This window comes from Rhea pennata, chromosome 1, assembly GCF_028389875.1.
Source record: "Rhea pennata isolate bPtePen1 chromosome 1, bPtePen1.pri, whole genome shotgun sequence".
In the NCBI taxonomy this organism is placed as follows: domain Eukaryota; kingdom Metazoa; phylum Chordata; class Aves; order Rheiformes; family Rheidae; genus Rhea; species Rhea pennata.
Window position 1 is genome coordinate 41,946,094 of NC_084663.1, and position 24,602 is coordinate 41,970,695.

Here is a 24,602-nt window from a genome sequence, read left to right on the forward strand (position 1 = left end):
AGATATTATCAGCTATTCAAATTCTACAGAGAATTTCCTTTTATTAGTGCCTCAGAATTCTTCTGTTAACAAAGATTTCCTACTCGTAATGTAGAAGAGGCAAAAATTGACAAAGTTAAATTAAATTTTCAAATCTAGAGTATATGATTAAGGTTGTCTACCCAATCACAAGAGCAACACAAGAGCAGAAGATAAATGCACAAGAAAGTACTGGTCTAACATAAAGGCTTGAATCATATTACCCAGGCCTGATAAAGAGACTAAGGAGCTAGTATCGCAAGGAAACAATCTAGCTGTCTCTCAGTATAGAAACTAGGAAAAGGTGCCACTGCTCCCTTACAGAAGGCTCAAACAAAACCATTTTCATTAGAACTCATTGTGTAAGCAATAGCTCAATCACTGTGTCCAAAAGATAGTCTCCGATCAACAAACAGCAGAAATGCTAACTGGCACTGGATATATGGGAATTTTTAGCAGAAGCTTGAGTAAGATTTTTCTGAATCGGGCACAGAACTTAAATGAGTAAATGTGTTTCACAAAACACATTCAGAACCCTGAAATCTATTTTTGCTTGAAAGTACGGCAGAGTTTCTATTAGCAGCATAGCCCGTTAAAACTCTGCAGCTGGTGAAAGGCACAGCTGGAGCAGAGGCACAGCAGGACTGCCCAGGGCTGCTGCCTCCTCCGTGCCAATTGCCCCTAGTCAACCAGTGACTGCAGCTGGCGGACAGTTTGCCCTCTACCCACGAATAGATGCAGCTGCTCAGGCTAACCAGGATGGGGAGCCCTCTCTTCACTACGAAGAAAAGATGGAGTTAAGCCCTTCTGGTAAGGGGAAAACTAAGTTTCCTTGTTGACCTTACAATTTTCCAGTCAGCTAAAGCCAATACAAGAGGTAGACACTGCTGGAAAAGCTGATCCTAGCTCTCCTTTGGCTCTGTGTACCCACTCTTTGTAGCAGCTAAGTGCTTGAATGGCTGTAAGGTTAAAAAAACTGCTAGGTTTCTCTTTTGTACAGTTAAATGAGTAACAGCAGAGTTAAAGTCAAGAGGATGCTGCAGGTAAGCACCTTTTAGAAATGGATAAGGTTAAGCAAGTTTGAAGTTATTCAGAAGCTGTGTGCTACAACATCTAAGACACCCTTGTGATAACAGTGAGATTTGGAATTTGGCATTTCTTCTCCTCTGAAAGCAAAACATTAGCTACAGCTAGAGATCAAACACTAAATCATGATACTCCAGAACCAAGTAATACAATTAATTGAAATCACCTTCTCTCTCTCACCTTTAACTTACCATTTTCACTTGTCCCCAGTAACTCCTGAGGAAAAGACACCAACTGCAGTTGTATGTCAATGCAACTATTTCAATGATGCTTGCAAGCACAATAGAAAGGTTATAGTATGAGAGCAGATGCTTACTTCCACTCTAAGGGTCCCTGCAAGTTGCACGAAGTCTCCAATTATGTGATGGGAAAACTCAAATTCTTCAAAACAAAGCTGACTAACCACACATAGCTAATTTAATTAGTTACTAGTAACTGCAGAGTTTGCTTTTGTTCACATGGAAATACTTCAGAGCTTCTTCCTTACCTGATTTCTAAATCAGAAAATGAAGATGCTGTCAAATACTCAACTCTATTATTGTAGCATTTCATATTTATTTTAAGTAGTGCCTGTTTACTTTTGAAGGAAAAAAATATCCACAAAGAGAAGGAAACAGACTACAAAATTACAATTTAAAACCAGGACTGAATTATTCCTGCATGTTTTTCTCTGCTACTGATCTGGGCTCCTTGATCATGTTCTAAAAATAGGGTAATTAACACACAACGTGGCCTTTGTTCTGAGTGCCAACATTCTGTAGCAGAAAACCTACCGATTTCTATTTGGAACAATCTTTCATTATTAGAAAAGTAATCCAGAAGCTTAAACTTAAAGATTTTTTTAAACTAAACAGCGGAGCTTGTTGTAGCTTCTCCTTTTCATCACTTACTATGTGAAAACATGCTCATCATTAATTGCTGAAATTGGAGTTTTCATATATGAAGAGATCTTGAAAGTTTCCAGACTGTGTTTCTATACAGTTCATTCTGGCAGAAGTATTCAGTTTGTTGACGAGTAACAAAGTAGTAATACAAAAATACAAATAGTGTTTAAAGCACTTGAGGTAGCAGGTTGCGTTTTAATAGTTTAACAAGATCAACCTGTGTATATTACAAGATCAGTCAAAGGAAAGGAGAGCATCACTTGACTGAGACTGCCAGTTATAATCAAACATGACAATGCTAGCAGTTACGCTATCCACAAGAAAAACTGTGGCAATAATGCTTTTAAAATGTTTTCTAAATTAAACTGGTTAACGGTCTTATCCAAAAAAACATATTAAAAAACACTGGAAAAATGTTTCCAAGCTTCAAAATTTTTTTTCTGCTGAAACATCTGATTAATAGAGGAGAGTAAATCCACTCACTCCCCCAGAAGCTCCTGAAATTTATAAAATACATTTAATAGCCTTTTCTGTTAGCTTCAGTTCAGTATTATTTCCACAAAAATGATGCCATTACTGAACTGTACACCTTATTTTAAGGTCTCTAGCTTTCAAATAACAATCCAGCATTCACTAAAGAAAGAAGACAACATTAATCCAACTGATACATTTGGTGGCTGTTACATGAGATGTTACAATAGATAAGCCCCAACAGATGTATAACCATGGTTATGGTTTCAGTAAGTCACTTTCAAATGCATAGAAGTGCAGCACTTAAAAAGTTTTTGCAAGCACATAATATACCTGTAGAAAGCTTACAAACTTGAGCCATAGCTACAAAATAACCTTCTCGAGCTTTTTTCTTTTTTGCAAATTCCATTCAATCATGCTATCGGCACCAACAGAATTCCACAGTACTGAAGCTGATAAAAGAATCAGGAGGCCATGTCAGAAGATGCCACCAGCTCAAGAATGATAAGCATATTTCTGGTGATGCAACCTTATATGCACAGCAGAGTAACGTGTTTAGACCGATTCATACTTAACCATCCGAAATCAAGATTCACTTCCCAAACTGGAGTGTCATATAATTAAAAATTACTTAAAAAGGTGATCCAAGCTCAGTGGAAAAATAGTACTAAAACCTACATTACTGTTCTAAAAACATACATTAGAAGAAGCAACTCAATCAATTTCAGAGTTCAAAAGGTTAAAATGTTGCTGTACAAAGAGAGACATAACTGCATGCAAGGCACTGAAAATCTATTCCACATGCATAAGAAGTCAAGCAGATCTGAAATAGATGCATGATGACTAAAACAATGAAAAACATGCTCGTTACACACTTCAGTGACATACCCAGTATTAGCAATGATATTCACTGCTAATACTGCAGCAGAGAAGACTCAGGGCCCAGCAACATTAACACCTGTGAAATAAAAACAATTTAAATCTGAGATTAATAGCATTTGAGAGGTGAGCAATGAGAAAAATGCTTGAAGTGTAACAAAAAATTAAAAATTCTTTGAGAGCTAAATATTTTCTTCCTCCTAGAACTCAGTCTTTCAATGCTTAAGACAGCCTCTTAAGCCAGAATTAAAAGGAAATTTTCTTTTAAGGAAAAGCCATGCCAACAGAACTGTAGAAGAGCTGTCTCTGCTTTGAAACATTTAAGTATTTTTGTGTTGCTTCTCATTATTCACTTCTCAAATGCTATTAACCAACATCTAAACAAAGTAGTGGACTGAACCAGCTTACTTACTACAGTCTTACTACAGACTCAGAAAAGACAACAGGCATTCATGATTCTATCCTGGGTCTTGGAAGCCTGAGGTTTTGTTCCACTCCAGATTTCATGCATCTCTTTAGCCAACCTCTTAATCAGAGTTTCTAATGATTAGAGAGCTATATCAGATCTAGTAGATCAACGTTTATTCTTAAAAAGACAACTGTGAAGATCACCATTGGCTGAACATTTCACAGCTACAGAAACACTTGCAAATTAATATTTTTGTATTTAAAATGTTACTTTCACATTTTGATCATAAGAAAAAAATGGGTAAACTGGTAATAGTTTGTTCTACAGTCTACAAACAGCATGTGAAACAGCTGATGTGCGTGCAACTGCCTCCTCATGACTGCAAGTTAAGCTTTAAACTATCAACATTGTAAATTATTTCTCTCAAGGTCGCACAGCCTTAGCACACATTAAGACCCACAGTACATGCTGCATTTCCTGCTACTAAGATCTGAACAACTTCCATCTTTCCCTCTAGACAAAATCTCCAGTCTAACCTTTGACAGCAATTAAGATAGAGACAAAGTAGTGTCGATATGTAAACGCATTAAGAAGCTTAAGTGAGACTATAAAATACTTTAAATCTTGAAACAAACCATGTATTTTAAAAGTAATTATAAAGTAACAGAAATAGTCATCTTTTTCAGCTACCTGCAGCTGAACTTCTCACCTTCAACATTTGCAGTCTTCCTGAAAACTTCAGGTCAAAGTTATCACTAAATACATGGGCCATATTTGTAATTACACTTTCCTTTTGTATTATTTTTATTGTGCATAGGAAATCCTTAAAAGCCACACACATTGCTTTTAAATAGCTTAGTTTTTCTGAAGGTCATCAAATGAATACCCAAGCAAATTCCATGACACCTTCCACGCATGTCTGGTTTTCTAGACAAATATATTAAGACACAAGACCTTTTCTCCAAATTAACAAAGTTAGGTGATGAGGAATTGCACTAACCTCATGCTTGAGCTCAGTGAGGATCAGCTAAACTGAATTAATTTTAATTATAACCACTTCTAAACACTATCATTTCTCAAATGAAACACTGTTTGTATAATACAGCTCTGCTCTATTATTTACTAACCTGTTTCCTAAACAAAAGTTGATGGAACACAATCATCCAAATCAGAAGCTAACTTAGAACACCCCACAGCTCTCAGAACCTAAAACCAGCATTAAGCAGTCATGTTTTATCTGCAAAGTAGCACTTTCTGTACAAGTGTCTATAGCATCAGACCAATACCAATGCAATATCAATGCATGAAAAAAATTATCTGAAACACTGTAGAATATATATGTAAATACAGGAAAATAGAAAAAAGTCATCAGGTATTTAAGTAGCATTTGTATGTCCTTTTTTCACAATCTTTCCAATTCCTGGAGTTTCCCGAGGAAATAAGACCTTTGACAGTTTAGTCTGAGATACAGCATGTTCGCAGCCACATCACAAGAATGTTAAAATGAATTAGGCTATAACCATACTAACACAAACACATAGCTATTGTAGACACATCCATTACACCCATTGGTGTACAGGAACAAACTGGTTTTCACCAAAAAAATCATCAAGAATTCAAAATAGAAGATGCTTGTCTCTCTTATTTCCCTTGATACTTTTCACTACTGAACTCAGATCCTCAGGATGGATATGATCTCTGTCATAATGAATTAAGTTGCAATTACTTCAACTTTTGAGAGCTAACTTAATGAACAGTCTTATACCACTGTGACTGACAAAACAGTAAACCAAAGTTTAATAAAGAACTGAAGTTCTGTAGTCATATTGAAGAATATGATGCCAGCCTGGAAGAGTCAGCTCTGTGTTGTGAAAACTCCATAAAAAAATCCTTTGTAACGTACATACACACAATGCCTTGCTTTCGGTTTCAATTGTGCACATCTTTTTCTCAGATATGCAAGAGGCTAAGAAAAATCAGACCACCTATCAGTGGTGCTCATTAAGCAACCCATCATACCAATTCCCTTGCCTGGCCCCAGTCAGGAACAGTCCTGGAGTAAGCTACGGGCTAGAGGAAGCGCAAGCATGGCAGCAGCACTACTGTGCTGCATACACAAACCACCACAGTAAACACAGCACCTCTGGTGGGTGCTTCCCAAAACACTGAACTGACTGCATAGACGCAGCACATCATTTCTCTGCCCATGCAACAGCCTCAACACTTGCTGTTCTGCAAACATCAAAAAGGACCAGTGGCTCTGAAAAGCACAATTACTACCTGTGCATAAGGCCCTCCTTCTACATACACACAGATAACCCACTGTCCTCAGAAAGCAGAACACATGATACGCAAGGCCTGTCAAAAATACAGGAAACATGGAGGGAAGGAGGAAGTGCTAACATATACCTCTCATGCAGGTCTAAGTGAGCTACACAACCAAAAGTTCAGGTACCAATGGCCTATTCTAAACACTTATATCAGCATTCCAGGTACCTGAAGCACTGAGGGGCCTATTTTTTTTCCTGTTACAGAGACATCTGAAAGTCATTCAAATTCCAATGTGTGTAGAATTCAATTGTCTTAATTTTGTCCCAAAAGGAAAAATAACTCCTGAATTTACAAGAGGAGGGAAGCCATTCAGCTCATTTCACTCAAAGTTCTGTACCATTCTCATGCTTTAGTAAGTTAACCATCAAAAAAATGAGCACAGCACTAAGTTCAGTTAGGAGCTACTAACAAGTTACTAACAAAGTCAGAAAGTACAACTCTGCACGCCATCTTAAGTCTCTTAGCTCTTCTCTCTTAGGTTTTATTTTGTGATTGACAGGAAAATAATTAGGCATCTCCATTATCAAACTCCATCTTGGAGAAGAGGAGAGGAAAGGTTATTTGTCATACTTTCCAAGTCTAGCACCCATTTTCACTGTTACTCTTAACTCATCTCAATGAATTACAGTCTGAGATGTATCCTTCTGTGTCTTTCAAAACACCAAAAGGGACACATTATACCCATCCACCAACTATAGGGCACTTGGAGGGAAAAATGCATCTTTCCACATTTTTCAAAACACCAAGTGGGACACATTATACCCATCCACCAACTACAGTCTGCTTAGAGAGAAACTGGGAAGATGCCGTCATATTATCACACTATCACAATCACTTTTAGAGAGTTTATTGTTTGGGGGGAGGGGTTGCAGCAACTGGTGAAGATTTTGTAGTAAACACTGAAAGTTTTGCAAATGTTGACAGTGTAGGCCACTTAAATATTTGATTGATGGATGCTGCGTATTTTTTCCATGTTCATGGCAATGATAAACACACTCCAGTATTTCCAATTGTAGTTACTAACTCCCTCAGGCGCTTTCTTAGTCTTTCTGGATGAGAGACTACCATTCATCTCATGTAACTGCTGCTGCCAGTCCTTTATGTTGGATACATCTACAACGAGGAAGAAAGCAAAGGCCTTCATTCCGGGTGATCCCAGCCAGCAAGCATCCAGCGAAGCGACATGTTGAACTCCAAGTGGGGAAAAAAATAAAATAAAAAGGAAGAGAAAGAAGGAGAGGAGGTCCCCGCACAGGCAGAAAGCTCGAGTGCCCCCCGCTGCCGGCATCTCGGGGTCCCCCTGGCAGCCGCGAGCTGCAGCGCACCCGCACACTCGCAGGGGCGCGCGGCACCCCGCACAAGCCCACGGCCGCCCCGCTTCCCCGGCGCCGCCACCCCCCACCTCCCCGCCCGCCATGCGCGCAGCCCCCCGCGCACCTCCCGCGGACGCGGCACACGCGCACCCGCCGCCCGGCACGGCCCGGCCCGGCCGCGCCCCGCCGCCGTCCCCACGTGTTGCCGGGACGGACCCGCCTCCCCCGCAGCGCGGCCTAGCGCGGCCCTGCCCGCTCCGCGGGGCGCGGAGGGCGGCGGAGGCCCTCGGGGACGCGCGTGGCGTGGCGTGGCGGGCGGGGGGGGGGGGGAAACGCGCTCCCCACCGCGGTGAGCGCAGCGGCGCCGCCGCCATCCCGCGGGCCGCGAGGCAGCGGCGCGGCCCCGGGCGCTGCCCCGGCCCGCCCGCCCGCGCCCCCGCCGCTCCGCCAGGCCCGGGCCCCTCTGCCGGCCCCGCTCCCCGCTCCCCCCTCCCCGCGCTCCGGCGGCGGCGGCGGCCGGCGCCGCGGGCGGTACCTGCGCGGGGCCGGGGCTCGCGGTGACTCAGGAGCGAGGAGGAGGCGCCGCGCGGCCGGCGCTGAAAAGACCCGAGCTCCCGCCGCTCGCGCTCATATAGAATTAACGTCACCACGTAGCTCCCCCCTCCCCCCTCCTCCGCGCGCCACCGTCTCCTGGCAACGCGCGCGCGCCGCCCGCAGGGCGGGGGGCAGGACGGCGCGCGGCGGCCGTTGGCGGCGGCCGTTGGGGCCCGCCCCGCCCCCGCGCGGGGAAGGCGCTGCCCGCCCGGCCCGCTCCCGCCGCGGCGGTGCTGCCGGCCGCCTCCTGCGCCCGCCCTCCCCGGGGCCGTGTTGCCTCTCGCCGATTCCCCCTTCCCCCGCGCGTGGACGGCGCCCTGCCGGCAAGCCCACGGGCAGCCAGGCCTCGGCCATGCTGTGGCACGCCTTGCCTGCTCTCGGCGCCGGACACAGCATGGCGTGGGAGCCGCTTCCGCCCGCCCGGGCAGGAGCCATGGCCAGGATGAGAGGTTACAGGGGGCCAAACGTAACTCCACTGTTAGCCCTTCTGATGCCAGAAAGCACAGTGCTCACCTGGCTCCCCTCAGAGCGTGCACTGTTCTTCCTGCTGCTTTAGCTCTGAACTGGGAGGGTTTCTGAAGGCACCCGAGCAAAAATAAGCCTCAGATCAAATCACCACAGACGTACCCAAACAGTTAAGCCCCTTTCACAAAGGCTATGGGCAGCACAAAACCACAGTATCAGTTTACCTTAGTAGAGCAGGCTGAAAACTCTTGTTGCTCAAAAGCTCGCTCAGCAGAGGCTGAGTAATTCCTGCGTTGAGCAGGATGGACAGCCAGAGGCAGCAACTGCTTCAGGCCTCTGATTTTAATTTGCCGTTCTTGTTTGTGAGAGCCCTAAGGGATCCTGGTAGACTTTAGAGACCTGTGAGTAATAGTTATCTCCTGCACACTCAGAGGAGACATTTATAATCAACACAAGACTTACAGAGACGTAATTGTCTTTGAGACTTGATCTCCTCTTAGTTGGAGTGGAGCCAATCACTTCAAACACGGTTGGAGACAAGCTGGGATGGGCGACACACAGCGCACCACCATAGGAGCTGTTTTCTAAGCATATAGCCCAAGGATTTGTATCACTTGTGAGGTGGGAATATGAAGAGACCAGACACGTACAGAAGACATTTAATCAGAACAAGCAATTGGTTGGTATTTATTGCAACATCAAATATATTTTATTGCAGATACTCACTTTTTTTGATCAGAAGTGAGCAAGTGACATGGGAAAGGCTAGACTCACAAGAATGCTAACATTGCTTATCTTTATGCAGCCTACCGCCTAGTGAAACGTTGAGACCCAGTGACCCCTATACAGGAGTGATATATGCAAGAAATGAGATGGATGGAAGTGTTGAGTAGAGAGTTAAGCTAGATAACAGCAAAGGCCAAGAAGTGAGGATTTGTCTAAGCCCTCAAAAGTGCTGGCCACCTATCTCTGGGTTGGAGATAACTGCCTTTTCCTCCAAAATTCACAGCCATCTTCTTAGGGAGGTTGCATAAAGAGGTCAACCCCTTCTTATGGGACAAAATAAAAGCAGAGTCCTCATACTAGGCCGCTTTATAAATTTCTGAAGAACACCAAATATGGAAACATTTTTGAAGAAGCAACAGTTTATGTGAACAGTTCAGTAGGAAGGGATGAGGGGGAGGACATATACACACTGCTCCTCCTTCCACATGGCTCCTGCCTTCGCACATGTATGGAAGAAGGAAAAAACAAGAGTATTTCTTACAATACTCAACTTACAGGTACATGCAAGCTGTCTAATTTGGATTGTTCGGCTGTCAAAACCAATGGTTCAGCTCGTCCTGACAGTTATGCAGTTCTGACAATAAGACTAAAGAAAATTCAAAGTTAGACTTGCGTTGAAAATGATCCTGTACTTGAAATTTGATGACCCATATATTCTTCTTTGCTTTGAATGTTTTATCTTCCTGGGTATTTCCCATGCTTTAGGGCATGTACTGCAACCTTTAGTTTGAATCTGGCTGGATAGTTGAAGTATTGCTTTGATATTGCACTAAAAGTCAAACTAACTGCATTTTCTAAATGATGGGAATCAAATCACCTGAAAATGCATTGGTATGTTCACAAGTTTTCCTCATAAGCTGGTATTGCTTTTCAAAATATTACGTCTTGCAAGGAATTTTTTGAAAGCTTTAGAACATATGTAAGAAAATGTCCACGTGTGGCTATTGTATGCACATGGATACAGTATTTTCTACAAATTGGAAGAGCTTCAGCAAGAGCCACCAGGAAAGCCACCCTATAGCATAGTATCTAGGGCAAGTCTCTTGGACAGAGACTCAAGGTCAAATCACTACTCCAAATCAGGGAGAGGAAGAAGGATTTGAACCGAGTCCCCCACATGCTAATTGTTTACCTATGGAGCTATCAAATACCAAGTAATCTGAACCTTTATCTCCCCTTTGAATACATGGACATTATCAATTATGCACACTTTAAGGCTAAGTCTTCCTCCTTGTGAATTTGCTATGTCTCAGAGCAGGGGCTAGGAGTGCCTCCATGAGGGCACTCAAGGACTGAGCACAGGCCTAAGCTTGTACATGGAGAAGGCCTGAAGTCAAGCTCTGAAACTATTATAGAAGGCTAAGCCAGTATTTCTGTAACAGCTTGTTGCAAAAAAATGGGTTTGGGGTGGCACTTACATCCAAGCTCAGTCTTCCTGAGCACAGCATATATGTTGTGTACTGGAGTTATATTCAGACCGAGCTAAAGCTACAGTGCTTTAGCTTAGGAAAATGTGTAAGTCATGGAGCTCAGTATGCTTTGCGGCAGGGAATTCTTTGATTGGTTAAGCTGTTTTCATTCCCTTTTTATACCAAAATAAAAATGCAAAATGTCCTTACAACGAACTTGGATTTGATTACATGAAAACCTAAGCGCCCCGTGTAAAGCAGCACACTTAGCACCTACTGAAGGCTCAGTTTTACAGGACTCAGGTTCTGGTCAGCACTGCAAAGCTGTGGTGTACGAAAGGCGATGATCACCCATTCTCCTCTGATCATCGCTGATTTCAGGTCTGCTCACCCCCAGCAGTTTGCCACAGTCCTGAATGCCCAAGGTTACCATCTCCTGAAATCTGTTGGCAGTACTTCTCTTGTGAGCACTGAGTTACAACAAGGGATGATATGAGGGCTCCTCTTCTGCTTCTGTCTGTAGTAGCTGGCTTAGTTACAATCACCATGGAAGTTATCATCAGTCACTGAAAATGAGAACACCCTCGCTGAACTATTTACATAATAAATAGCCCAAGGTTCCCCGAGTGCCATGAAGAGATGCTTTCTCCTCAGTTCAGTTTCAGACTGTGAAGAAATGTTGTGCAGAAATACTAGGTTTACCTGTACACAATGAAAACAATGAATCCAGAATATTCCCTTTGAAAGACTGCATTGCTTTCTTGTGGCAAAAAGCAATTGTTTCTACTTTTGCAGAATGATTATTCTAAGTTACACAGCCAACAAATGACACAGTACAAAGCAGTTGTTATTTCTTCCACATACTATTTACTTTTTGAAGGATTACTTGTTTTTTTTTTTAAGGAAAGTATATCATCCCAGAAAGCAAGTCATAGTTTATAAACAGTTCCACAGACAGTATAGAAAGTTCTGCTGAACTATCACGTGGCAAATCATGCAAATCCCCGTGTAGAACTGAATGAACAGCTCTCACAGATTTCTGTTTTGCACTTGCTTCTGCTTCTGTGAAATGAGAGCAAATTTTCCCTCAGGGAACACATTTTCAGACAGGGCTAACAGCAAAATAAGAAATATACTATATGTAACCTTTAAAATACTGTAATAAAAGACAAAGAAAAATGACATGGTTTGGAAAAAATGAAATGCTGAAAAGTGATTATACACTTTTTTGACATAATAAACCTTCAACTTCTTTCATTTCTAGATATTTTTAACTCTCTAGGGATAAATCATGACTCTTGTCTTATATTATAGTGATTGCTAATAGAGATAGAAGATATAAACCAAAAGCAACAGGAAGAAAAATAGAGGGGAGCTGAAGAAAATAGAGATACAATGTGAAGTGGTAAACTCAGGAAAAAGTGAACAGTACAGATACATTGAGATCAGAAATGGAAAGTATAGTTACTATAGAGGTAGTACAGGAGTTAAAATGTCAAGTACAGTGCACTTGGCATTTTTTAGGGACTGGAACTTACTGTAATTTCTTTATAAAAAGTATTGCATCTGCTGTGAAATAATTCTATCAGGAAAAAAAACCAACCATGCTAATTTAAATATCACTCTAGAATGAACTTTTTTAAAAAGATGTACATTTCATTTGATAGATTATTAAATTATTAGATTAGAAGAAATCTTTTAATAATGTATCTAAAACATTTAAGTCATAAGGAGAAAAGACATTAAGTAGAAATAGTTGTATGTCTTGTAGTACCTGTCATTATCCTTAATGTATCCAAGTTAACAATGACAGCAAAAGTGCATACTGAGGGGTCATTTTTTCTAGTGTAATTGGTTACTTCACATGGTACAATAAAATGCCATGGTATCTGATATAGTCAGGGGTGTGGTCTCATAAAGATGTGGCTAATCTATTGTCGAAAGGGATGAAGAATACCCAGCTTTCTCATTGTTACCTTACATGTGAGTGGAACAATCTTACTCTCTTATACTGCTGTGGTTCTTTGGCTTTCATAGATTTTATGGTTTGGAGTTTGGTTTGATTTGGTTTGTTTTTTGCTCTGTAGCAGAGTGTATTAGTCACTGCCAGAACTCTCTGTTACTGCCAAAAATGCTCACAGTCTCAACCTCTACCAGGGACAAGATACATATTTAGTTTTCCTTTGCCACAAGCAGTTGTGAGACATATGAAAAAAATTGCATCCCAGATAGGGAGAAGCCAATATCCCATTCTTGTGAAACTGTGAAACCCTCCCTTCCCTTCTCCCAAAAAGGAATCATAGACTGAGTAAATCCAGACATTCCATTTAGACCATTTGCAATTGATCTATTTTGATTTTTACCACTTCAATGTGTCTTTACTAGCATTAATTCTAAATTTGCAATGAAAAATCACAATAAATCTCAGTTCTTTTATTAGTAAAAAATGTCAAACTGAAACACTAACAATTTTAGAACTTTTTGTCCCATACTCTTTTTGAGTTGAAACATTTGCTAAAACTAACCCTTTTGGATGAGCAATTTCATTTTCAGTGAATTGGCAATTACCAATTTAATCTCCAGCCTTGCCCTTTAAAAAAATGCAGCTCTAGTCAGCATTATGAGCTGCCCTGGAGAGCTAGTTCCTTCTGCTCTTCTGTGCTCCCTTGCAACCTGATTTCTCAGAAGATGGTGAATCTTTAGTAGGCACAGACATGAATGCACTTTTCAATACATTTTTCTAAAGCTTTGTTTTTTTCAGCAGCATGGACAACACTTGCCTGAAGACAGGCATCTTGACATCGCATAACATTGCAGAGTGCAAGTAAAGCAAATTTCAGTTACCCAACTTCAGACAGTGAAAAACTTAAGGTTTTATGTAACTTAGTGTCTCAAAATTGTAGCTTGAAAAATAGCAACTTAGGGAGCTGACATTCAAAGATCGATCAGTTGCACACTTGAAGTTGACTGAGAGATGTCAAAATAGGGATATGAACAAGCTCTATTATGTTTAAATAAATTTGTAAGAAAAGATCCAAATTTAAATCTTTTTTTGTAACAAGCAGATATTTTCTCTCATTCGCTGTTTATTTCTGTACTAAGACTTGCAGAGAGAGCTGGGAGTGAGAAAGAAGAAAGGAAAGGATATTCAGGTAAAGAAAGATCTTTGTGTTTAGGTAAATGATAGCAGTGTCTTACATTATCCTTGCTTTTGCCATAATCACATTTATAGTTTTGCAGGACAATCTATCAGGCACTGACATCTTTTCCATCACAGAGGGGCTCTACAAGAGTTTATATTGGTAGGGTTATCAGAAGCTCAAATCCTGTTTACTGCAATAGAGAAAGCAAACTTTTTATCATAAGACCATGCTGGATATTAATGTTGCTGCAGTCTTTCCTGTCAATCTGACAGGGAAGCCTGCTATCCTGCTTATGAAATCTTTCAGTAATAATGTCTTTAACTATGCCCTGAGTAGCTATAGAAAACTGGTGGAGTATGTTTGTGAGACATGGTAAGAGTCTCACATGGTTCCTCCACCACTGCACAGGGTCTGCAGGGTAGGAATCCATCTCCTGATGCCCCAGATTCAACAAGAGGCCCCAGTAACCTTCTGCAGCCCCAGACCTGGAGAGCTTCCGCCTCCAGGTTCCAGCTTCAGTGTTTTCATGGATTATGGAAAATGTTTGCCTTGGGTTGTAGCTATCTTGTAGATGTTTGTGAGACCAGGACAAATATATTCTGAGGGGGAAAGGGAAAAGAAACTTTTTGAAAATTGCAAATAGCAAGTGAGGTATTGTCTACAAGATGCTTCATCTGGTCAAGAAAGTGGTAAAAGCTTAGTTGATCTCTAACTGAGATCCAAGAGTGAGAGATAAAAATACATATGCACAGCTAACAGGCAGCCGACCGACACAGCAGTTTGCACAGCAGTTTGTGTGGAAGGTCACACAGAAGAATGCCAGCAATTCTGCTGAGGACAGTGTCCTGAGCAATGGGAGGAGAATGCCACAGGGCATTCTCCCCAACATCCACTAGAGCAATTTCCCCTTGCCCATGAGAGGCCTTGACCCAGACCGAGCTCCAGAGAGAGGTTGAAGCTCTCCAGGTCTGGGGCTGCAGAGAATTACTGGGGCCTCTTGCTGAAGCTGGGGCATCAAGAGATGGATTCCTCCCTTGCAGGCCCTGTGCAGTGGTGGAGGAACCGTGTCACCACAAAGGAGCTGTGGGAGGAGGTCAACAGACTGCACAGGCAGAGATGATCAAAAAGAGACTGAGCAGATTATCTCTGAGGTCCTGAAAAGACAAGAGTCCAAACTCCCAACAGGAACAATGGAGGGGCAGGCAGAGTCTGTCCTTCTCAAGATGGAAAATGGAGAGTCGCATGATGGTGCAGATTGGAAGCTGATGACTTCTGGTGCCAGGAGGACGATTCCTGCCCCACCTGCAGATCTGCAACTATGGAATAGGTCAGTGCCATGGCTGCAGATGATGGGCAGGGAGCTTTGTCCAAAACAGCACCTGAGCCAGCTGAGCCTGAGGCCCACAGCCACACCAAGAGGCAGTGGCGAGTGTCAGTAGTGGGAGGCTCCCTCCTGCAGGGGACAAAGGACCATCTGCCAACCTGACCTACTGTCTTGAGAGGTTTGCTGCTTGCCGGGGACTTGGACTCAGGACCTTGCAGAGAGGCTGCTGTAGCCTGCCCAGCCCTCAACTTCCCTTCTGCTGCTCTTCCATGTGGGCACCTGAAATACTGCCAGGGGAGGCCTGGAGTATGTCAAGCATAAATACTGGGCTGTGGGCAAGTGCCATGGCAGCCCAAGTGGCTTTCTCCTTGATCCTGCCAATGAGAGGGAAGGGCCTGAGGAGACCTGGATAGATCCTGCAGGTCACCAGCTGTTTGCACAGGTGATGTTGAGAGCAGGGATTTAGTTTTTACAACCACAGGACCCTCTCTGAGGACTGAAGACTACTGGGAAGAGATGGGATCCTGCCTGACCAAGTTGGGCAAAAGCATCTTTGCCAACAGGCTGACCAGCCTGTTAAGGCAAGTTTCAAACTAGGAATGACAGGGGAGGGAGATGACAATCAAGCATGGAAGTGGTGGACAGTATTGGCGAGCAAAAGGAGCAGGGTGGACAGAGTGATCAGCAGTACAGGGCTGAAGTGGGCCCCCATCAGGCATATGCACACAAACAGAGAAGTGCCAAGAAGACAACACTGTAGAGGATGCTCTCATGCTCCTTTCTGGGAAATCAGCATGACTTGGTGCCTCTCGAGCACTCCTGAATAGTAATGCACACAACACAGGGAATAAACAGGAGGAACTAGAGGTCTACGCACAGTTGCAGGGCTAGGATCTTATCAGGATCATAGAGCTCCACAGAGCATCTCACACAACTGAAGTGCTGCATGGATGAATAAAAGCTATTTGGGAAGGACAGTCTGGAACAGCAAGGAAAGGCAATTGCCCTGTATGTGAGAACACAGCTGCATGCACAGAGCTCTGTCTAGACATGGCTGATGAGTCAGCTGAGCGCTTATGGGTTAGGATTCAAGAGAACGTGAGCAATGTTGTTGTGGATGTCTTCTACAGACCATCTGAACTGAGAGAAGTAGATCAGGTTTTCTTCAGACAGCTGGAAAAAGCTTCACATTTGCAGGCCCTGGAACTCATGGGGGACTTTACCAGGCCCTGCTGGAGCAGTGACACAGCAGGGCACAAGCAATCCAGGAGGCTTCTGGAGTAAAATAATGGTAACTTCCTAGCACAGGTGATAGAAGGCCTGATGAGGCAAGATACTCTGCTGGACCGCCTACTTAACAAGAAGTAATAACTGGTTGGAGATGCAAAAGTCAGGGGCAGCCTTGGCTGCAGTGATCACAAAGTGGTGGAGCTCAGGATCCTGTGATGAGGAGGGGAAAAAAGCAAAAAACAAGATCCCAACCCTGGACTTCAGGAGAGCAGATTTCAGCCTGTTCAGGGGCCTGCTTGGAAGAATCCCATAGGACAGGGTCCTAAACAAAACAAGGTACAAAAGAGTTGGTAAATTTTCAAGTCACACTTCCTCCAAGCTTGGAATGGTCCATCCAATGTGCAGGAAGTCAAGCAAATGTGTCAGGAGGCTTATGTGGATGGGCAAGGCACTACTGACCAAAGTCAAACATAAAAGGGAAGTGTACAAGAGGTAGAAGCAGGGACAGGTGACCCAGGAGGAATATAGAGACACTGTCTCCTGCAGGGAGGGGATTTGGACAGCCAAAACCCACCTGGTTTTGGCAGAATCTGGTGAGGAACATGGAGGGACACAAAAAGGGCCTGTACAGGTCTATATCAGCAGCAAAAGGAAGATGAAGGAAAATGTCCTACTGCTTAAAGAAATAAGGGACCCTGGTGGCAAAGCACATGCAAAAGGCTGAGGTAGTCAATGCCTCTTCAACTAAGTATCTACTGGTAAGGTTTGCCTCCAGGAACCCCAGCCCCCTGAGACCAGAGGGGAAGTCTGGAGCACCCCTTGGAGGATGAGGATCAGGTTAGTGAACCCTTAAACAAACTGAACACACTCAGGCTCACGGGAGTTGATGGGATGCACCCATGAGTGCTGGGAAGCTGACTGATGTCACTGTGAGGCCACTCTTGGTCATCTTTGAAAGATGATGGCAATCAGGAGAGGTTCCTGAGGACTGTGAGAGAGCAAATGTCACTTCTTGTCAGGCAAGAAGGATGATCTGGGGAACTGCAGGTGGGTCAGCCTCACCTCAACCCTTGGAAAGGTGATGGAGCGCATCCTCCTGGAAGCCGTTTCCCAACCTGATAAGGAAGGACAAGAAAGTGGCTGGGAGTAGGCAGCATGGATTTACAAAGGAGAAATGATGCCTGACCAACCTGATAGCCTTCCATGTTGAAATGACTGGCTTGGTGGATGATGGGAGGGCAGTGGCTATTTCTCACTTTGACATTAGCAAGGCTTTTGACACTGTCTCCCATAACTAGACAAATTGACGAGCTATGTAACTGGATAGTGAGGTAGACTGAAAGCTGGCCCAGCTGCAGAGTTCAGAGGGTTGGAATCAGCAGCGAAGTCCAGCTAGAGGCCAGTCACTAGTGATGTTCTCCAGGGGTCAATACTGAGGCCAATGCTGTTTAACATGCTCATTAACGACCAGGATGATGGGACAGAAAGTCTGCAGGTGATACAAACTGGGAGGAGCAGTTGATGCACCAGATGGTTGTGCTGCCATTCAGAGGGACCTGGACAGGCTGGATAAATGGGTCGATAGGAATCTCAAGAAGTTCAACAGAGGGAAGTGCCAAATCCTGCACCTGGAGAGGAATAACCCCTTGCACCAGGAAAAGTTGGGGGCCGACCAGCTGGAAAGACCAGAGCCCAGAGAAGGCGCTGGGTGTCCTCATGGACAACAAGCTGGGCATGAGCCAGCAATGTGCCTTTGTGGCAGAGAAGACCAAGGGTACCCCGAGCTGTATTAGGGGGAGTGCCGCCAGCCAGTGCAGGGAGGTGATCATGCCCTTCTACTCAGCCACAGAGTCCAGTGAAGGGCCACAAAGATGATGAAGGGGGCTGGAGCGTCTGACATACGAGGAGAGGCTGAGAGAACTGTAACTGTTTAGCCTAGAGAAGAGGAAGATGCGGTATCAACATGTGTAAATACCTGATAGGAGGGAGTAAAGAAGACAGAGGCAGATTCTTCTCAGTGGTATCCAGTGACAGGGCAAAAGGCAGTAGGCACACGTTGAAATACAGAAAATTCCTTTTAAACATATATAAAAAAAAATTTTTTCCCTGAGAAAGTGGTCAAGCACTAGAACAAGTTACCCAGAGACATTGTAGAGTCTCCTCCAGCCCTGGAGATATTCAAAACCTGACTGACATGGCCCTGAGTGACCTGCAGTAGCTGATCCTGCCCTGGGCAGGAGTTTGGACTAGACGATCACCGGAGGTACCTGCCAACCTCGACCAGTCTGTAACTCTTGGTTAAATTTTCATAATGAAAAATGCAATGTAATACTACTAATTTAAAACTACTAGAACAGTAGCACAGCATGTCTAACATACACAGTAATCACATGTCTGGCTGATTAATTCAGAAATATTCATGTTGAAGGCATACCAAAATTGTTCTCCATGATTTGCATGCCAGATTTGCATGGGGAAAATATCCTTGACGCTTGGGGAACTGAAAATTGGCTATGTTTCCTCCTGTTTACTGTTTTTTTTTCTATAAAGCTGTATCAGTTCCTGGTTATAAATATAGTGTTCTTATGTTCTGCAGAAGAGCATATTGCTTCTGCATTGTTTGGTCTTGTAATTTCTATGCATTTTGTATTACGTCTGCAGCCTAATTTAGGCTGTTTTCTTGTGAAATATAACTATCTAAAACCTGAGGATAAAACTGCTTCAGAGTCTTTTTGTCTGACAATTTGTTTTGCTGTTCTTTTTACCTTCCTGTCTTCTACAACAGTAAACAGGCCTGCCATTCTTAACATCCCTATGGTATTGCTAGATTAGCTGAGAGAGGACAAAGGGCAGAAACTGGATGGAAAAGTAAGAGGAAATCACACAGGATGGGAAGAGTGCAGAGGAAAGAAAGTTTGATGAGAGTTGAGGTTTGTTACCTGAAGTAACTAAACCCTTTAAAACTAAGGTGTGGGATTAATTCCACTTAAGTACAGATGTGCTCAGCTTCTATTGCGTAATATTTACCAGCCTTGTTTGTCCTTTCTGCTCTGCACAGTGGCCTCTCTGTCTGAAATGCAGAGAGTATGTGCAGTGCCTGGCCGTTTGGCTTGAGGCTGGAGCTCTACGGGTGATAACTTCCCCCGAGGTCACCCAGCTGCCCTCCGTGGCTGCTGGGTCCCTCCTCCGCAGGGGACCGGAGTCACTTGCCAGGGCTGGGTGCTGGCTGCCAAACTCCAGGCACAGACAAAGTGCAAGTCTCATTAGAGGCGCTGGTCCTTTCCTTTAGCTTATTGCAGCTGTGTCAGCATTGCTGTTTTGGGGCAGATGGGCTTCTTGCCCTAGCAATACTTTTTCTCCTGTATTTGTTGTATTGGGGAAAAAAAAATAGTGTTATGGCAAATGCCTGAAGGACAAGAAAGAGGGTCAAGGTTCCTGAAAGGTCTAGATGATACCATAGAGCTGCTATAGTGGGTACATATCCCTTAAGTGAGCAAATCTGCAGTGAGTGGGAGATACCTGGTTACAAAGGAGATATTTAAGTAATTTGAAGCAATATTTAAGCATGGAGGAGTCATCCAAGCAAGATGCCAGGAAGGTGGACAGGTAATCTGATCCAGCAGTGACACTATGTGGAGGGGAAGAGCAGAAAGTAGACTTGTTAATCTGCATGTGCATGTGTTACATAAATGTCTTCCTGTGAAAATCGTTTTGGAGTAGTTTTTTGCAACTCCAGAGGAATAGTTAATAATGGATAAAATAACAAAGACTCAGAAGCTAAGCAAAAAGCATCTCTTTCTGCAAATCCCTAAAGAGATTCTGAAAGAAACCTTCCCCTTGTGTCAAAGGCCAAACTACTAATTCTCTGATTACTTCCTAATAGCTGATCAGCCAGTCATGAATTCACTGCGCATGCACAATGAAAAATAATCTAATTTCAACATAAATAATTTATAAGCACCCGCAATCACTGGCAATACACATGTGGTTAAAAATGATTCCTACCTTCAGTTTAGGAAGGAACAAATGAGATGGCCTGATTTCCACCAAATTTCCTCTGTAAAATCTGAATTATATAAATGAATTGTATAAGAAGTCTTCAGGAAGTTCCAGAACTCATTAAATTTTAGAGATGTTTTGTTAACTTCAAGTCCATGTGGTGGCATTTTATGTATCAACATATTAAGTCTTATGTAATACTAATACAAACATGTACTGTTATAAAACGCTACATTGTATCATGCTACATAACAGTACAACTTTCTAATGTTGCTCTTTATTAGGTTTTTAGTCATTAATGCCTGTATTAGAATATTGTAGTATTTTAAAGACCTTATACATTAATGAATAGCTTATAACATTAAAATGGAATTATATGCATTAGTGTAATAGTGATGCAATTAGTGATATAATTAAGTCATTTGTAAATGGGATATAAATTCACAGGCAAGTTTCATTCTAAATACTTATGAATATCGTCTGTTTATCTAGAATGCTGAAAGCTCTAGTTCATTCTAAATGATAAAATATTAGTTGAAGAAATACTGCTTTGCAAATGTATATTCTTAGTGTTCAATGTACTGAAGGAGCTCTGCTTCATTAAATTAAGTCTGCTATTGCTTACTCCGAAAATATCTCAATCTACAGCTATTCCTCCCAAGTCCCAACAGGCAGGCAGGCTGCAGACAGCCACCTGATCATTTTTCAGTCTCTTAGGATCTCATTAGCTACTCAGCGAACCACTTGGCTGAAGTGACAGTTCTGTTTCTGTTGCTGTTGCCCAGGTTCCCGCTCCTAAGGAATTGGTCTGACCTCTGCCCTCTACCTCCTTGAGCAGGACCATGCTGTGCAGTGTTGACTTGTTGCCCCTCTGGATTTCAGCTCAGCATCTGACCGTATTCCTGCCATGCTCCTCTGTCCCTGGTGTCCCTGAATATGAGATGTTCTCAGCCTAAAGAGCCTTTCCTGATCAAGTCTCTCTCCTGCATGGTTTGCCTTGGTTCTGTACTGCAGCTCTTTTCAGCTTTAATACTTGGCTCTAAACACAGTTTTAGCCTTCAGCTCATGTAATCAGTATGTGATCAATTGCTGTTACTTAAGGTCAGACTATCTCATTAGTGTTACCTATATTTGAGTTTATATTCCCACCAATGAACTGAAAACATCAGCTAGATCAAGGCTGGGGAAGCAGATAAAATGAAGCATGGCTTCAAGGACTTCAGGCTTCTGTGGGTAAAGACATAAAGTTTTGCAGGTTATTGGAAAAAAAATAGCTACTTTCTGTTTGAATCTCTTTTCTGGTGCTATTAACTGTGATATATTTTTAGGAAAGGCAAGGGAGCTTCTCAAAGAAGTGGTTACTCCTTCATAGGACATCAGTGAGGGTCTCTCAAGAGTTTTGGTATCCATTCAATAGAGGAAACACCTCAGCTGCCATGCATTGACATGCTCAGGTAGTATGGTGAAACCTTCAAGGCATTTGTTTTAAGTGGAATGCAAATCATACGTCATTTAAAAGAAATCATATCAGAAGAAAATCCCAGTCCTTCTGAAACTCTCAAAAGATGTTGACAAAATGGCACAAGTACATAAATATTGGAGTCTGTTGTTTGATACTATAATAAAGGATGCCTAAGACAAAACTAAGATGGAAGATCAGCTTCTCAGGAAATAAAAATGTGTGTGGCCTCATGAATTTTAATTCACTGCCTGCAGCTGATGTTATGCTTGCAATGTCTGTCTGTATCAATACATTCTTTACTCTTCATAGCTTACTTATGACCGTGTATCTTTTTTTCCTCTCAGAATGATCTGGAAATTTTTTTGAAGCACAGGCAGTGATAGGTGATTGTGGGCCTCTGTTCTTCTTCATGTATTATTCAGCAAGAAAAACACTGAAGCTAGCTCCTAGACTGTAAAATGTTGCTAATTTGTTGATTTGGGCTTGGCTGGATATTGTCAAGACTGGTTGAAGTGTTGGGATAGGTGTCTGTACACTTCAATGAATCTGTGAAAATGAAAAAAAAAATGCATTGAAACTTCCTCATAGCCATTGGAAGAGGACTAAAAATTTTCCACAGTTAAGGCTTCTCCAGGAGTTTGGGAACACAGGGTAACACATTCTCACTTAGGCCACAGGCACTTACAAACACAGGTACACAGGCTTGGAACCGATGGTAGGAGACCAATAATTTAAAAAGGAGGCTTTAAATTTTCTTTATCAGAGGTCTAGGGCAAGCAGGATGCAGAGCATGCATCAGCAAAAGAGAGAGTTGCAGAACTTTGCTCTGTTTCTTAGAAATACTTCTGCAGCGATCTGAACTGAACAGCTTGTCATCTATCAGCAATACCTAGAATTGCTCCCTGCTTTGATTTTTCATCCTGTAACTATGCAGCTTCTCCATCAGTGGCACATGCATGCGCAGCCTTTGTCTAATGGGATTATTGCCCTGGAACAGTATAATTTAAGCTCTTGTTTAGTATGAGCATGTGAGTGTTTTATCTGCCACGTTTGCATAAATCATATTTGCTGGGGATGTGCAACCATTAAGTGGGTCACCTGGAGCAGAAATGCAGTGTGTCTTACTAGGTAAAGGCATGCCATCAGCCATGTACTTCATAGCCCTTCCAGTTCCCTCCCGCCTCAGCTGACTGTATGCTTTTGCCGTCATGGGTGGGACATAGCAACGGCTACTGTGCGTGGGTGTTTCTGTCTCCTCAGAAGTACATTAATCTGCATTATGGCTTACCTTGACAGACTGGTTTCTTTCTGATGGAGGCAGAAATTTCTGCTTGCAGCCTTGTAAACTGCAGCTTTACTTTGTTTCTATTGCTGTTTCCTTTTCCCCTCCGTGGAAGCCAGTTGGGCTTCAGAAGTTCCTCAGGTAGGCCTTGGGTAGCCTGCCAATGACCACTGTGTAATTTTGGGAGCTGGGAGAAAAGGGTAATTTTAGGTTTGCAGGGATATATCCCTTTCTTAATTTCGTGATTATTACATGATATAGAGCACTTTTCAGGGCTCCAGACCTTGCATTGGATTAGTACTTTGCATTCAGAATAATCCTTCTCAAGCACAGGTAGCAGTTTCGGTGCCGTAAATGAAATGTGGCATGGTGAAAAATACACAGCAAGGCAAACGCTAATTTATAGTCTCTCCAGTAAAGCCCCAAAGGCATTTTGGGTAGGAAGAATGCAACATTGGCAGGGTTTTCCGACGGGAAAGGATGAGGCAGCTGGGGGAAATGAGACCACTTACTTGGTCTTGGTTTTCCTTTGCCCTGTCGTTCCTTGTTCTGCACTTGGCCAACAACAGACCCCTCTTGGTGCAGGTATTCCTGTAACCTTGCAGCATGTACTCCAGAGGCAGGCGTCCTCCCAGTCATCTCATAAGGACAGCGTCTAGCCCAGAGCCCTCAGCAGGGGAAGACCACACAGACCATCAGGCTTGCAAGGATTTTCTGGATTTCAGCTCAAGTTGACTTTACATCAAAGATAAAGCTAGCAGATGAACCTAGAGTAAGATTTTTGCCTGGTCATGGTGGATCTTAATGGTCGTCACATAAGCACTGTAAAGACGGTGACTGGGCAGTATTGCTCAGTCTGAAGGAAGAAAGAAGTCACTGTACAGCAAAAGTATAGTCACTCCTCTCTGATGACTTGCATAGTTCATGGGGAAAGTGATGTGCAGAATAGAGATGGTCTCAGTTCTCTAAGGGTAATGAACCTCAGGGAAATTCAAAGGAACAGCACAAGCTGCAGGAAAACTCAGGAAACTTGGGCAGAATTTAATGGCCAGGCACCTATTTACAGTCACAGTATCACCAAACATAATTCTGTTAATTAAAGGATAATCAAGCTTTACGAGCAAAAAAAAAACTCATGTTATTGCTGCACACATCTTGTAAAAAGGATCAAAAAGAGAAAAGTATTACAGCTAAGAAATTTCTGACTCTACTGACTTCATCAATGCTCTCATTAGCACCTTTTCAATTATTAATTGTTCTGGCTGCTGCAGTTATTACTGATCCATATTAATCCTCCTGAAGAGCAAGAGATGACAACACCAGGTCGCATGACCTTGCCTTTCTGTATTTTGCAGCTGCTCAGGAATTTTCCAGTGAAACAGCTGTTCACTGGAAAATGTGAATTCTCTAAAACCTCTGCTTTTAGTAGAAATGTACACATCATTAATATTCATTTCTATTGAGAAAGTCTTTTCAGATCAAACATGCTGTTCCTATAGCTAACATCCATGAGGAGG

At 42.9% G+C, this 24,602-nt stretch overlaps 1 protein-coding gene across 3 annotated transcripts in view; it reads right to left on the reverse strand.

Annotated features, from left to right (window-relative positions):
• NAP1L1 (nucleosome assembly protein 1 like 1) overlaps positions 1-8,035 on the reverse strand; it is a 30,559-nt gene extending 22,524 nt beyond the window's left edge. For 2 of the 3 annotated variants that reach the window (XM_062584665.1, XM_062584649.1), the window contains exon 1: positions 7,927-8,035. The gene's annotated coding sequence lies outside the window, so the exon portion shown is untranslated. Of the gene's footprint in view, positions 1-3,347; positions 3,418-7,926 lie in introns of those variants that run through there. The other variant, XM_062584657.1, reaches the window with a different exon arrangement.
• Between the last annotated feature and the right edge of the window lie 16,567 nt (positions 8,036-24,602).